Consider the following 12,004-nt stretch of genomic DNA (forward strand, 5'->3'; position numbering starts at 1 on the left):
ATGCCCCAAAGTGAATTCCTCATTTTGATGGAGTCACTCCTGGGTCACCTGGGACTGCAGGTATAGACACCTATCAGAAGTGCTCTCCCTATTGCCAGACACCTCGTATTATATCCCCACAAATGGCTTCGGAGGAAAAATGGTGTGGCGACGTAGAATTTTGGAGCTGGGGCTGCACTGTCCTGAAAGCAGAAATCAGGGGGACCACTGATGCCTCTTTTCTTCTCTCGTGCCTGGAAGCTCACCTGTCTTCTCACAGCTAATGGTGCCTCCTTCTTTAACTTAGGGCTCTACCGTGCTTTTTCATGAAACCATCTCTAATTACTCAGGCTCATACCAACCCCACCCTTCTATGACTCGGGGTGCTTATGGGCTCTAGCCAACTGCGCTTGGGCTTAATTGCTCTCTCAAGCTTCATGCCTCTTGCCTCTGTCACCCCAGAATCCAGGTGAGCCCTTTGGAGGGGATACTCCACGTGTATACCTTTTGTGCGTCCCTTCCCTAAGCCAGGGGAGGAGCTGCTTCCCAGGGTCACTGTCAAGGGAGCCCTTGTCACTCACTCCTGGGGGACGAGCAGGGTTAGATTGAGCACATGAGACGATCAGGGTGGTCCAGTCACTGCTGAGCCCATGGAGTCTGTTCATTTCATCTCCGGCTCTGAGACGCCGTGGGAAGGATGTGTGCTTCCACTGGTATTTCATTGGATGTAAGTCCTGAAAGATCATTATAGAACAGATAGTTACAATGACTGTTTTTCTTTTTATGGAGAAATTAGGAGTCTGCCAACATTTTTTTTTTTTTTTACTATGGAGCACTTCATGAATTTGCGTGTCATCCTTGCGCAAGGGGCCATGCTAATCTTGTCTGTATCGTTCCAATTTTAGTACATGTGCCGCCGAAGCAGCACCCAACATTCTTTAGAAGCTTAAAACTGGCTAATCTATTGAACCTTTCTTCATTCCTTTGCTGTCTCCTTATTTACAAAATGGGGGGGATGTGGAATGGGAGAGACCGAGAGAGGCTGGGTGTAATCGAGGCCACAACAGCCTCAGAAGTAACGAGGCTGATCCTGAATTGGTGGCTGGCGAGGGCCTACTTTTAACCTTTAGTGTGGGAATCTGGGACTTAAACGTTGCTGCTGGTGGGAAGGTGAAGAAATGAATCAGCTCCGTGTATGGCATTAGATGGGAGAAGAGGATGCAGAGAGCTTGGCTGCATAATGTCCTGGTGGGAAGGTTGATCAGAAAGAACCACCCCAGCCCTGGCTGATCTGGCTCAGTTGGTTGGGCATCATCCCGTGCACTGAAAGGTTGCCAGTTCCATTCCAGGTCAGGGCACCTGCCTGGGTTGTGGGATCCATTCCTGTCCTGTAGGGGGCGTGCGAGAGACACTCTGACATTACATTGATGTTTCTCCCCCTCTCCCTCCGTCCCTCTCAAAAAATCAGTTTTAAAAATCTTTAAAAAAGAATTGAAGTTATAAAAAAAAACAACCCAAAAAACAAACAGAAAGAACCACCCCAGTGATACTGTTTTAGGGGTTCTGGTAGAGGGCCGGCCCTCTGTCTTCTGAGAGTTACTGATTAAACTTGCAAGTGTTAAGAGAAGCCCTTAGGTCTGATTTATTTAAAAAATTATCTTGGGGACCCTTTTTTAGAAAGCAGGAATTCTGGTGTGGAGAGAAGTTAGTAATTTTCCCAAGAATGCTTCTGAAAATTTGCATTGCAAATACTGCTAAATATCAGCAGGGGATTCAAAACTTTGACACCTTGTTGGAGCTCTTGGTGCAGATCAAATTCTTGTCTTCAGTCTAGAATTGGCAGCTTCTTCTCCTTAATTTTCATGCAGTAATCAGCACTGAAAGAATATTTCTCTGACAGTTGCCCTTGGGGAGAACTCGGCCTGGGCTTGTTATTTAGGGAAGACAGTTAAGTGGGAGCGAGAAGAATAATAACGCAGACTCCAAGGCCTCCATTTAGTTCCAAGAACGTCACCATTATCAACCTCTTTTCAATATTTACTGCCTGCTTTGGTGAATAATGGAAATTGGGGGTCAGCAAATCCATTTCAGAGTTCAGGAGAGTCCATTTTAATGGTCTGATTAAAATAAGATGAAATCCCATCTTTTAGGTCAGTTAGCCCTTCCTAGAAGATAAGGTTTTACTGGTAGTAATGGGTTTTCCTTCTCGGGAGATAACAGTGATTTAAGAACTCTCGTGACTGTTGGAGTCCCTTGTGCTCTGGTTGGAGAGAGCAATGTCAGTCTTGGGCTTACATGGGCCTCCAGGAAGAACTAACCCCTTCCAACAACGCAGCGCCACCCTCTTCACTCCCAATGCGCAAGTCACAGCCCCCCCCCCAAAAAAAAAACCCACTCTAGTGACCACTGACAATTGCTTTTAGCAGAAAATTTCCTGTAGTGGGACAATTCTTCTTCAATTTTTCATACCACTGGTCCATTTCCCCACTGTACTTTTGGTTGAGATAAATAGGAGTTATTTTTAGTCACAGTTTCAAGTGGTATAATATCTGACCTTATGGAATGGCTATAGAATAGACTCTCCCTCCTATTGTCTTCATGCAAAGAAAATCAAGGCAAGAGTGGGAGAGCTGGTGAATAGGTCTAGCGATCTACTGCACAGGCATGAGGGCTGTAGTTAGTGATACTGTATTGAATTCCTGAAATATGCGAACAGAGTAGATTTCAGGTGGCTCTCATCACACCCCACAAAGGAACTATATGAGGAGATGGTATGTTCATTAGCTTGACTACAGTAGTTCTCTCACTGGTATATGTATATGTATAGCAAATCATGTTGTCCACCTTAAATAGATGCAATTTTTATTTTAATCCTCACCCAACGGTATTTTTTCCATTGATTTTTAGAGAGAGTGGAAGGGAGAGGGAGAGACAGAGAGAAACACCGATGTGAGAGAGACACATTGATTGGTTGACACCCACATGCCCCCCGACCAGGGCCGGATCCTGCAACCGAGGTACATGCCCGTGACTGGAATCGAACCCAGGACCCCTCAGTCTGCAGGCCAATGCTCTTAACCACTGAGCCAAATTGGCTAGGGCAATGCAATTTTTATTTTTAAAAATATTTTTATAAGTTTAGAAAAGGAGATAGAGGATGATAAAGTAAATGGTACACAATATAGACAATTAATGAATCTGGGTAAAATATATGGGTAAAAAAAGAGTTCTTATTCTAGCAACTTTTTTGTAATTTTGAAAGCTTATCAAAATTAAAAGTCACCTCAAAATGGAAAAGAAATAGTGGAAAGTGCTGTGGAAAGGCAGACCGAAACAGTCAGACTTCAGTGGGAGGAGTTTTCATTTCATGGGAACTGTAGTGTCAAATGTTCCAGAGGATACGCTACTTAGTTTCCAAACCAGAGCCTTGTCTAGTATGTAAAAAGGGCTGGTTTGTGCCAAAATGTGATATACCTATAGTTATGACAGTGCTTTTCAAAACTAAAACAACCCACGTTGCATTAAAAATCCCTGGCCCTCAGCCTGTGTGGCTCAGTGGTTGACACTTCAGTTCCTGGTCAGGGCACATGCTCAAGTTGTAGGCTCCATCCCCAGTAGGAGGCAGGCAGGAGGCAGCTGATCCATGATTCTCTCTCATCATTGAATTTTCTCTCCCTCTCCCTTCATCTCTGAAATCAATAAAAATATATTTTAAAAAAAGAGAGATAAAAATCCCTGGGCCTAGACGGTGTAACTCCCTTAGCAAGGAACTGCAGCTCCTGCATCTTTGAGCCCGGCTACAGAACACGTGACCCGTGATGTCACTGTAACACGGACGAGGGGTTGGTGAAAAGACCACATTAGGGCAGCAGTGCTTAAGAGCTCTTTGTTTAGAAAGCCAGGTGACTCTGCCAGGAAGGAATTACCTTTCAGCATCTTCTGTGGCATTTTTGGCATCTTTGGCCAAAGGAAGGGACATGAAGAAGCAGGTAAATAACTGATTTGGGATTGTTTTCTGGTATGTCTCCGGTATGCAAGAAATTCTTTTTTTTTTTTTAAGTATGTCTATCTCTGGTTTGTAGAAGGAATATATATTTTGTACGTAAGGATTTCTCTTCCATGCAAGGTACATGTAGCTAATTGAAAACTGATAGGCTGAGGATGGAAGCCCTTAGATGGTCGCAGAAGGTCTCAGAGACACAGGAACCCAGGCGGTGTGGGCAAGAAGCCGGAAGGTGGCTTGGCTGGGAATGGAAGGAGCCCTGGGCCTTATCCTGAGGCGGAAGTGAGCAGAAGGTTTCCCGCATCAGCTGACATTTCCAATGCGTTGGGAGACTCAGTTGGTAACACACCTCTCACAGATGGGAAAAGAGGAGGAGGCCAGGCAGGGACACCTGCCAGGATCAGCAGTTGCTACAACCCAGAAGAGACCATGGGAGCTGGACCCGAGGCAGCAATGCTGGCAGAACAGGGTAAATAATGAACTAGCTTTCTGGTTGAAGGATTAGAAGGGGAGCCCTGGGGACCCTAAAAGTATCAGGGGGATCATGGAGGAGGAGCTCGGGAACGTGACCTGCAGAGTCTTTTGTGAAGTCTTGTGCTCACCACACATGTGCATGCGTGAATCTGACCCTAAACAGCACAGGGACAGTTTTGAGAACTGACTGACTAAGACGGTAGATTACTGCCCACCTCCCAGACCAGCCACTGGAGGGACATGCAGTGCCAACCCCGTGGCGTGGCCAGGGCTTTGAAAGCTGAACTGGCACTGGAACCATAGCCCGCGAAGGGCAGGTCAGAGCGTGTGGCTTTGAACAGGACCAGGTTAACTTCCAGCTTCAACCAAAATCTCAACATTCTTCTGTAATATTTAAAGGTAACCCAGAGTCTTACAACATAATCTTCAAAATAGTCAAGATATAAGCCAGAATTACTTGGCATAGGATAAACTAGGAAAATCTCAACTTTCATGGGAAAAGACAAATCAACAGACCCTGTTGCCAAGGTGGCATGGGTATTGGATTTATCAAATACTTTAAAGCAGCTAATATAAAAATGCTTCAGGAAGCAAGGGTGGCACTATTGCCATAAATGGAAAGATAGAAAGTCTCAGCAAAGAAAGATAAGAGAAGGCATAAAGGAAAACCAAATGGAAAATTTAGAAATGAATAATATAGTAAGCACCACAAAAAACTCACTAGGTGGTCTCAGTAACAGATTGGAAATAATAGACCTAAATTCAGATGCACCGATAATTATATTAAATGTCACGGACCTAATCACAATAATCAAAGACATAATCAGAATGGGTAAACCAAGCAAGACCCAACTAAATGCTGCCTGCAAGAAACCCACTTAATGCTATGAACAGAGGGCTTAAAAGCAAAAGGGTAGAGAAACAAATGGTCATGCAAACACTAATCAAAAGAGGACTATTAATAACAGAGAAAGTAGACTGCAGAATAAAGAAACTAGCAAGGGATAAAGAAGGACATTATAAAGACAAAAGGGTTAATTCACTCAGAAATGGAAAACCTATAGAACTTCAAAATACATGAAAAACTGAAAGAACTGAAGAAATGGAAAAATCCTCAGTTACAGTTGGAGACTTCAACATATTTCCTCTTGCCGATCAACAGAACTGGTAGCCTGAAAATCAGTAAGACTGTGGAGGGAGTGAACAGCACCACCCACCAGCTTGTTCTTTTTTAATTTAAGTTTATCTTTTTTGTTGAAAGTATTACAGATGTCCCCATTTTCCCCCATTGACCTCCTCCACCCCATTCCCACTCCTCCCCTCCCCCCCAGGCCTTCATTGCACTGTCTCTGTCCATGGGTTATGCATAAATGCATATAAATTCTTTGGTTAATCTCTCCCCCGACCCCTGCTTTCCCCCTTCCCTCTGAGATTTGTCAGTCTGTTCCATGCTTCCATGTCTCTGGATCTATTTTGTTCTAGTTGGGATTCTTAGAGTCCTCCACCCAGTGGCAGCAGTATATACACTCTTGTCAAGTGAACATAAAACATTCACCAAAATAGGCTATATCCTGGTATCCTAGGTCACAGCCAAATTTTAGAATTGAAATTGTGTGTTTTCTGACCATAAGGGAATTAATCTATAAACCAATAACAGAAGGATAACAAGATTATCTCCAAATACTTGGAAATTAAGCAACATACTTTTAAGTAATCCATATATTGAAGAGAAATTCTCAAAGGAAATTAGAAAATATTTTGAACTACATGAAAATATAACATATCAAAATTTCTGGGATGTGGTTGAGGTAATGCACGGAGGTAAATTTATAGCATTATGTGCTTCAATTAGGGAAAAACCCCTCTAATCAATAATGTAAACACTGACCTTAAGAAACTAGGATAGAAAAAGAAAAAGAAAGCCACTCAACCAAAATGGGGACTGACTAGCCCCATTACTATAACTGATATTAACTAAAACCATTAAATACATTTAATATGCAGTTAATCTTCTGAAAAAGGAACCTTCAGGTCCAGAAGGTTTCTGGCAAATTCTATCAAACAGTTAAAGACTAAATAAAGGCAATCTTATATAATCTGTTTCATGAAATAGAAAAGAAGGGACTACTTCCCAACTCATTTTATAAGGCCAGTATTACCATGATATGAAATGAGACAAAGTCTGGAGACTGCAGACCAATCTCTCTCATGAGCCAAGATGCAAAAACCCTCAGCAAAAAATATCAGCAAGTCCAACAACATGTGACAAGAATGATGCACCATGGCCAAGAGGGAATGCAAGGCTGGTACCATATTTGAAATTCACTTTGTGTAAATTACAACACTAACAGCATGAAGAAAGGGCACATGATATCAGTTGAAGTAGAAAAAGCATTTGACAAAATTCAGTATCCATTTGTTATATATCAAAAACTCTGAGCAAACTAGAAATTGGGGGGAACTTCTTCACCTTGATAAAGGGTAATGTATAAACACCTACACCAAACATAATTGATGGGGCAAGACTAAATGCCTTCCCCCTAATATTGAGAAGAAGGCAAGGGGGTCTATTCTTAGCACTCCTATTGAACATTATACCAGAAGTCTTAACCAGTGTATAAGGGGGAAAGGGGGAAGGGTGTATATAGATTTGGAAGGAAGAAAGGAATTGTTCTTTGTCACAGACAGCATTATTATCTAGGTAGAAAATCACGGGAAATCTACAAAAACAAAACCTAAAATTCTCCTAGAATTAATACATTTAACAAAAGCTACAGGATATAAAGTCAACACACAGAAACAATTTTACTTTTAAATGCTAGTAATAAACAGTTGGGAATGGAAAAGTTTATAAAATATTTCCAATAGCTCCCCCTAAAATGTGAAATACTTACAAATTTGGCAAAATATATATATATACATACATATATATATACATACATACAAGATCTGTAGTTAAACATGACAAAACATGGATGAAACCAATCAGAGAATATCTAAATTCATAAACAGAATAGGTTCATGGTTGGAAGATTCAACTAGGTCAACTCTCCCTTATTTTATCTATAGATTTAGTGCATTTCCCATAATACTTCCAGAAAGATATATATTTTTTGTAGATTTAACAAGCTGATTCCAAAATTTATATGAAAAGGACAAAGGATAAGAATAGCCAAAACAACTTGGAAAAGGAAGAATGACATTTTAGGAGTCATGCTACCTGATTTTAAAACTTACTGTGAAGCTATGGTGATCAATATGGTGTGGATTAGCAAAAGGATAGACAGATCAATGGCGCAGCATAGAGAATCTAGAAATGGATCCACACAAACATAGCCAATGGGTTTTTGGGCAAATTTGCAAAAGCAATTAAATAAAGGATAGTCTCTTCCACAGATGATGCTAGATCAGTTGGACAGCTGTATAAAAAGAGAGCCTCAATCTAAACCTTACGTTCATGCAAAAATTATTTCTAAATGAATCACGCATCTAAATATGAAAAATGAAACTATAAAAATTTTAGAAGAACACAAAGGAGAAAAGTTTTGTCACTTTGGGTTAGGCAGGGGGCCCACGCCCCTACTTCAGGTCTTTGAGGTTCTTTCAGCGTGTGCTTCTGTTGGGTAGATGATTGATGTTTGATTTCTACGAGGTAGTTTTTATGACTAACATTTGTTGAGCAGTTACTCTGAGGCAGGCATTGTTCTAACTTAATCCTACAACACCCCTGAAAAATAGGTACTATCTCACTTTTGAGACGAGGAAACTGAAGCACAGAAATATTAATAAAGATGCCTAGAGTGAATTCTGTGAACTACAAATGCCCTGGGCAGTCTCTTATGAGATCGTGCTGTTACCCACTCAGTCTGACATTCTCACCCTGCTCATCCTACTTGAAAACGCAAGTCAACTAAATATTCGTGGCTCCTGTGACCCACACTATGTACAATTGTGTGTGTGAGTGTGTGTGTGTGTGTGTGTGTGTGAGAGTGAGTGAGTGAGTGTGTGTGTGTGTGTGTGTGTGTGTGTGTGTGTGTGTGTTTTATTCACAGGCCCACATTGAGGCTGGCGGGTTTTCTGCTGTTGAATCCCAGTATTAACCCACTTGAATCTATTTAGCGCCATCTTGTGTCTGTAGTGGGTTTTACTGAAAGCAGTGTTTTAGCACTAGGGCTGGGGAACAAAAGATCTAGTGGGCAAGCTTTTGATTTCCCAAATATTACCACCAATCAGTGTGATCAGAAACTTGAACTCCACTAGACATGAACTTTCTGGTGACTTCCCTTCTGCAATGTGGTCAGTTAATAGAATCTGGGAGGGAAACAGATCATAAAGAGAAACATTCAAGTTGGCCTTTAAATCTCGCTTTGCCTTCCTGTTTTGGAGCAGTGTCCTAGCTTCCTGGGCTGCCTGCAGCCCCAGAGGCCCTGAGAGGTTAGGATGGAGACATTCTTTCCTGCCTTTTGAGCCCTGGGGGGAGGGCCCGAGGGACGCACCTTCCAGAGACTGAAGAGTCTGCATTGTCTCCCCTGTGCTGTTGGACAGATTTAGAAGAAGATGCTAAAACCTGCCTGCAGATTTACTTCTTTGTTTAATTTTTTTAATTAAAAATTTTTTCAATTATAGTTTACATTCAATATTATTTTATACTAGAGCCCCGGTGAATGAAATTCTGCACAGGTAGGGTCCCTAGGCCTGGCCGGTGATGAGAGCCGATCTGTGGGGAGACCAGCTGGGTGATCAGGGAGGGGGGTGCCCCCACTGGCACCCACCTTGGGGGGCCTGGCGCTGCCTGCTCGCTGGCCCCGCTCCCCGCCGCCACCACTGGTCATCTCCCTCTGCAGGGTGACTGGCAAGGCGATAAGGCGCGAAGGGGGGGGGGGGGTGTGGGCGGAGAGGCGGCCTTGGCTGGCCTGGGGCCTGCGGGCTGGGGACAACTCCTGCATTGAGCATCTGCCCCCTGGTGGTCAGTGCGCATCACAGTGACCGGTTCCCCCATTTGGTCAATTTACATATTAGGCTTTCATTATATAGGATTAGCTTCAGGTATACTGCATAGTGGTTAGGCAAGCACATACTTTACAAAGTGTTCCCCCGATATTTCTAGTATCCACCTTCTTAACAGCGGTACTCAAATGGGAAAAGGACTGTGGTGCAAATTCCCCTTCCCTGGAGTTTCGTCAGCTTGTTTTGAAGGGCGAGGAGGAACAGAGGGGAGAAGGGGAAAGTGGGGCAGGATGCTGAATTCTCAGAGCTCTTCCCTGAAGTGGAGGTTGGAGGGGTGCACTGCTAGTAAAAAAATTCTAAAAACCCAAAGAAAAGCATCTAACATTTTATAGTCTGATTTCATCCCCTTTTTTATAGAGGAGGTTTACTTTTCTATTATAGAAGTAAAAGATGCTCATAATGGAAAAGTGGGTAAATAGGAAAATAATACATCCAAAGAACATATGCACAGTCATAATGCTTAATGTATCATGGGGCTTCCTTTCGTTCTGCGCATGAAGATGTTAGTGATTACCTGAATTATGTGATGTTTATTCATGATTTTCTACATTTTAATTCTTTTATTATAAACACTTTATAATTAGGAGATAGCTTTGGTAAATGACTGTAGGCTGAGTTCCATAGGTATGATAGGTATTTCAGTGTTCATTGATATTTTGATACTATAGATGATACTTCAGTGAGTTTGCTTCATCCCTTTTCCCCTTTTAACATAGGATTTTTTCCTTAGGGTAGATTCCTGAAATCACATTGATGGGGGTGGGGGAAGAAAGGACTTTCAAGCTCTGAGTACCGACCAGGAGGAGCCAGACCATCCTGGCTGGGGGTGGGCTCCACCCCTCGGTAGTGGTGGGTTTGGGGCACATTCCCTCACTTTTCAGAGCCTGAGTTTTTTTCCTCTGTCAGGTGGGGGTAATAATATCCACTGCACAGGAGAGCTGTTGCATTAATAACACATATAACTCCCCCCCCTTAGAGCATGGCACATAATAGGCTTTAAATTATATAGTAACTATTTAAAAAAACAATGGCAGCCCTAAATAGTCATATTACAGGACTTGTGCCAATTTGCCCTGCCACCGGTAATGTATGAAGTTACTTGTTTACCCTCACTAGCAATGAATAACTGGATCATTTCTTTTAAGTATATCTTCGATCATTTCAGTGAAAATGCTACCTTAATATTGTTTTAGTTTGCATTTTTTTAGTGAGAATGTACATCTTTGTACATTATGTGAACCAGCTTGTTGTCTCTTATGAAATGCTTTTGGCTTTTTTTCTGTTGGCATTTAGTATTTTCTTATCAACTAGAGGCCTGGTGCATGAATTTGTGATGGGTGGGGTCCGGCCAGCCCACCCTGATGGGTGTGGGGGGGAGGGGCCACAGGTGGTTGGCCAGCCAGCCCCACCCTCGATCTGGGTTGGAGGGGCCAATTGGGGACCAGGCTGGCCAGGGGAGGGGCCACGGGAGCTTGTGGGAGGCTGATGGGGGCCCTGATCAGGCCGGTTGGCTGCCGCAGTGCGTGTCATAGCGACCAGTTGTTCTGGTTGTTCCGTCGTTCCAGTCGCTTGGCTTTTATATATATAGATTTGTATGAAATGTTTATATAACACATCATTTAAACATTTATCATATTTGCTATCATATGTCCTTTATCTACTATTTTTTTATATCAAACTTTGGTTTTCTTTATATGTGGCATACATATTTCTCATTCAGATGAGAAAGTGGCTGCAATCATGACCTCTTCATTGTAAATTCTGTAGATGAATATTTTATTGAGTCCATGACATTCCTTGCAAAAATGACAAAATTATGTATTCATTTCCAACCATTCTACATCTCATTATTTTTCATGTCATTAAATTTGCCTGAAGTTTAGAGCAGTGTTAAATGATCATGGGATTAAGAGGCATAATTTAAAAATGATTCCTGATTTTAATAGGAATAGCTCCAGCGTTTCACCATTAAATAGAATATGAATCTGTTATTATAATAATTATGCTGTTTATTGTGTCAAGGATCTAAGTAATTTTTTTAAGTTTTGAGTTTTTCCATATTTAGGGGCATAATTTTTTCCAGAATGATTATGTGGTTGTGTTATTTGATCTTTTGTTGGGTAGGATAATAATAGCTTTCTAATATCACACATATATTTGTATGCTTGCAATTATTATATACTCACTATTTCGTGTTTTACTTTTTTCAACTAACACCGTTTTATATAGACTTTCCTACAACCTACATATAAACTTGTATGTGTGTGTAATGCATAAAAGAAAGAATGTGAGCCTTGGCCCCTGTGGCTCAGTGGTTAAAGTATTGGCTTGCACATCGAAGGGTCTTGGGTTTGATTCATGGTCAAGAGCATGTACCTAGGTTGCAGGTTCAATCCCCAGCTCTGCCCCAGGCATGTGCAAGAGGCAATCAATGCATGTGTCTCACTCACATCAATGTTTCTCTCTCTCTCTCCCTCTCCTTTCCTCTTCCCCTCTCTCCATTCCATTTTCTCTAAAAAGGCAATGGGAAAAATATCCTTG

At 42.0% G+C, this 12,004-nt stretch overlaps 1 protein-coding gene across 5 annotated transcripts in view; it reads left to right on the forward strand.

Annotated features, from left to right (window-relative positions):
• FHOD3 (formin homology 2 domain containing 3) overlaps window positions 1–12,004 on the forward strand; it is a 381,469-nt gene that overhangs the window by 216,126 nt on the left and 153,339 nt on the right. The gene's annotated exons all lie outside the window — the stretch shown is intronic.

The sequence above is a fragment of the Cnephaeus nilssonii genome (assembly GCF_951640355.1).
Source record: "Cnephaeus nilssonii genome assembly, chromosome: 11".
Classification (NCBI taxonomy): domain Eukaryota; kingdom Metazoa; phylum Chordata; class Mammalia; order Chiroptera; family Vespertilionidae; genus Cnephaeus; species Cnephaeus nilssonii.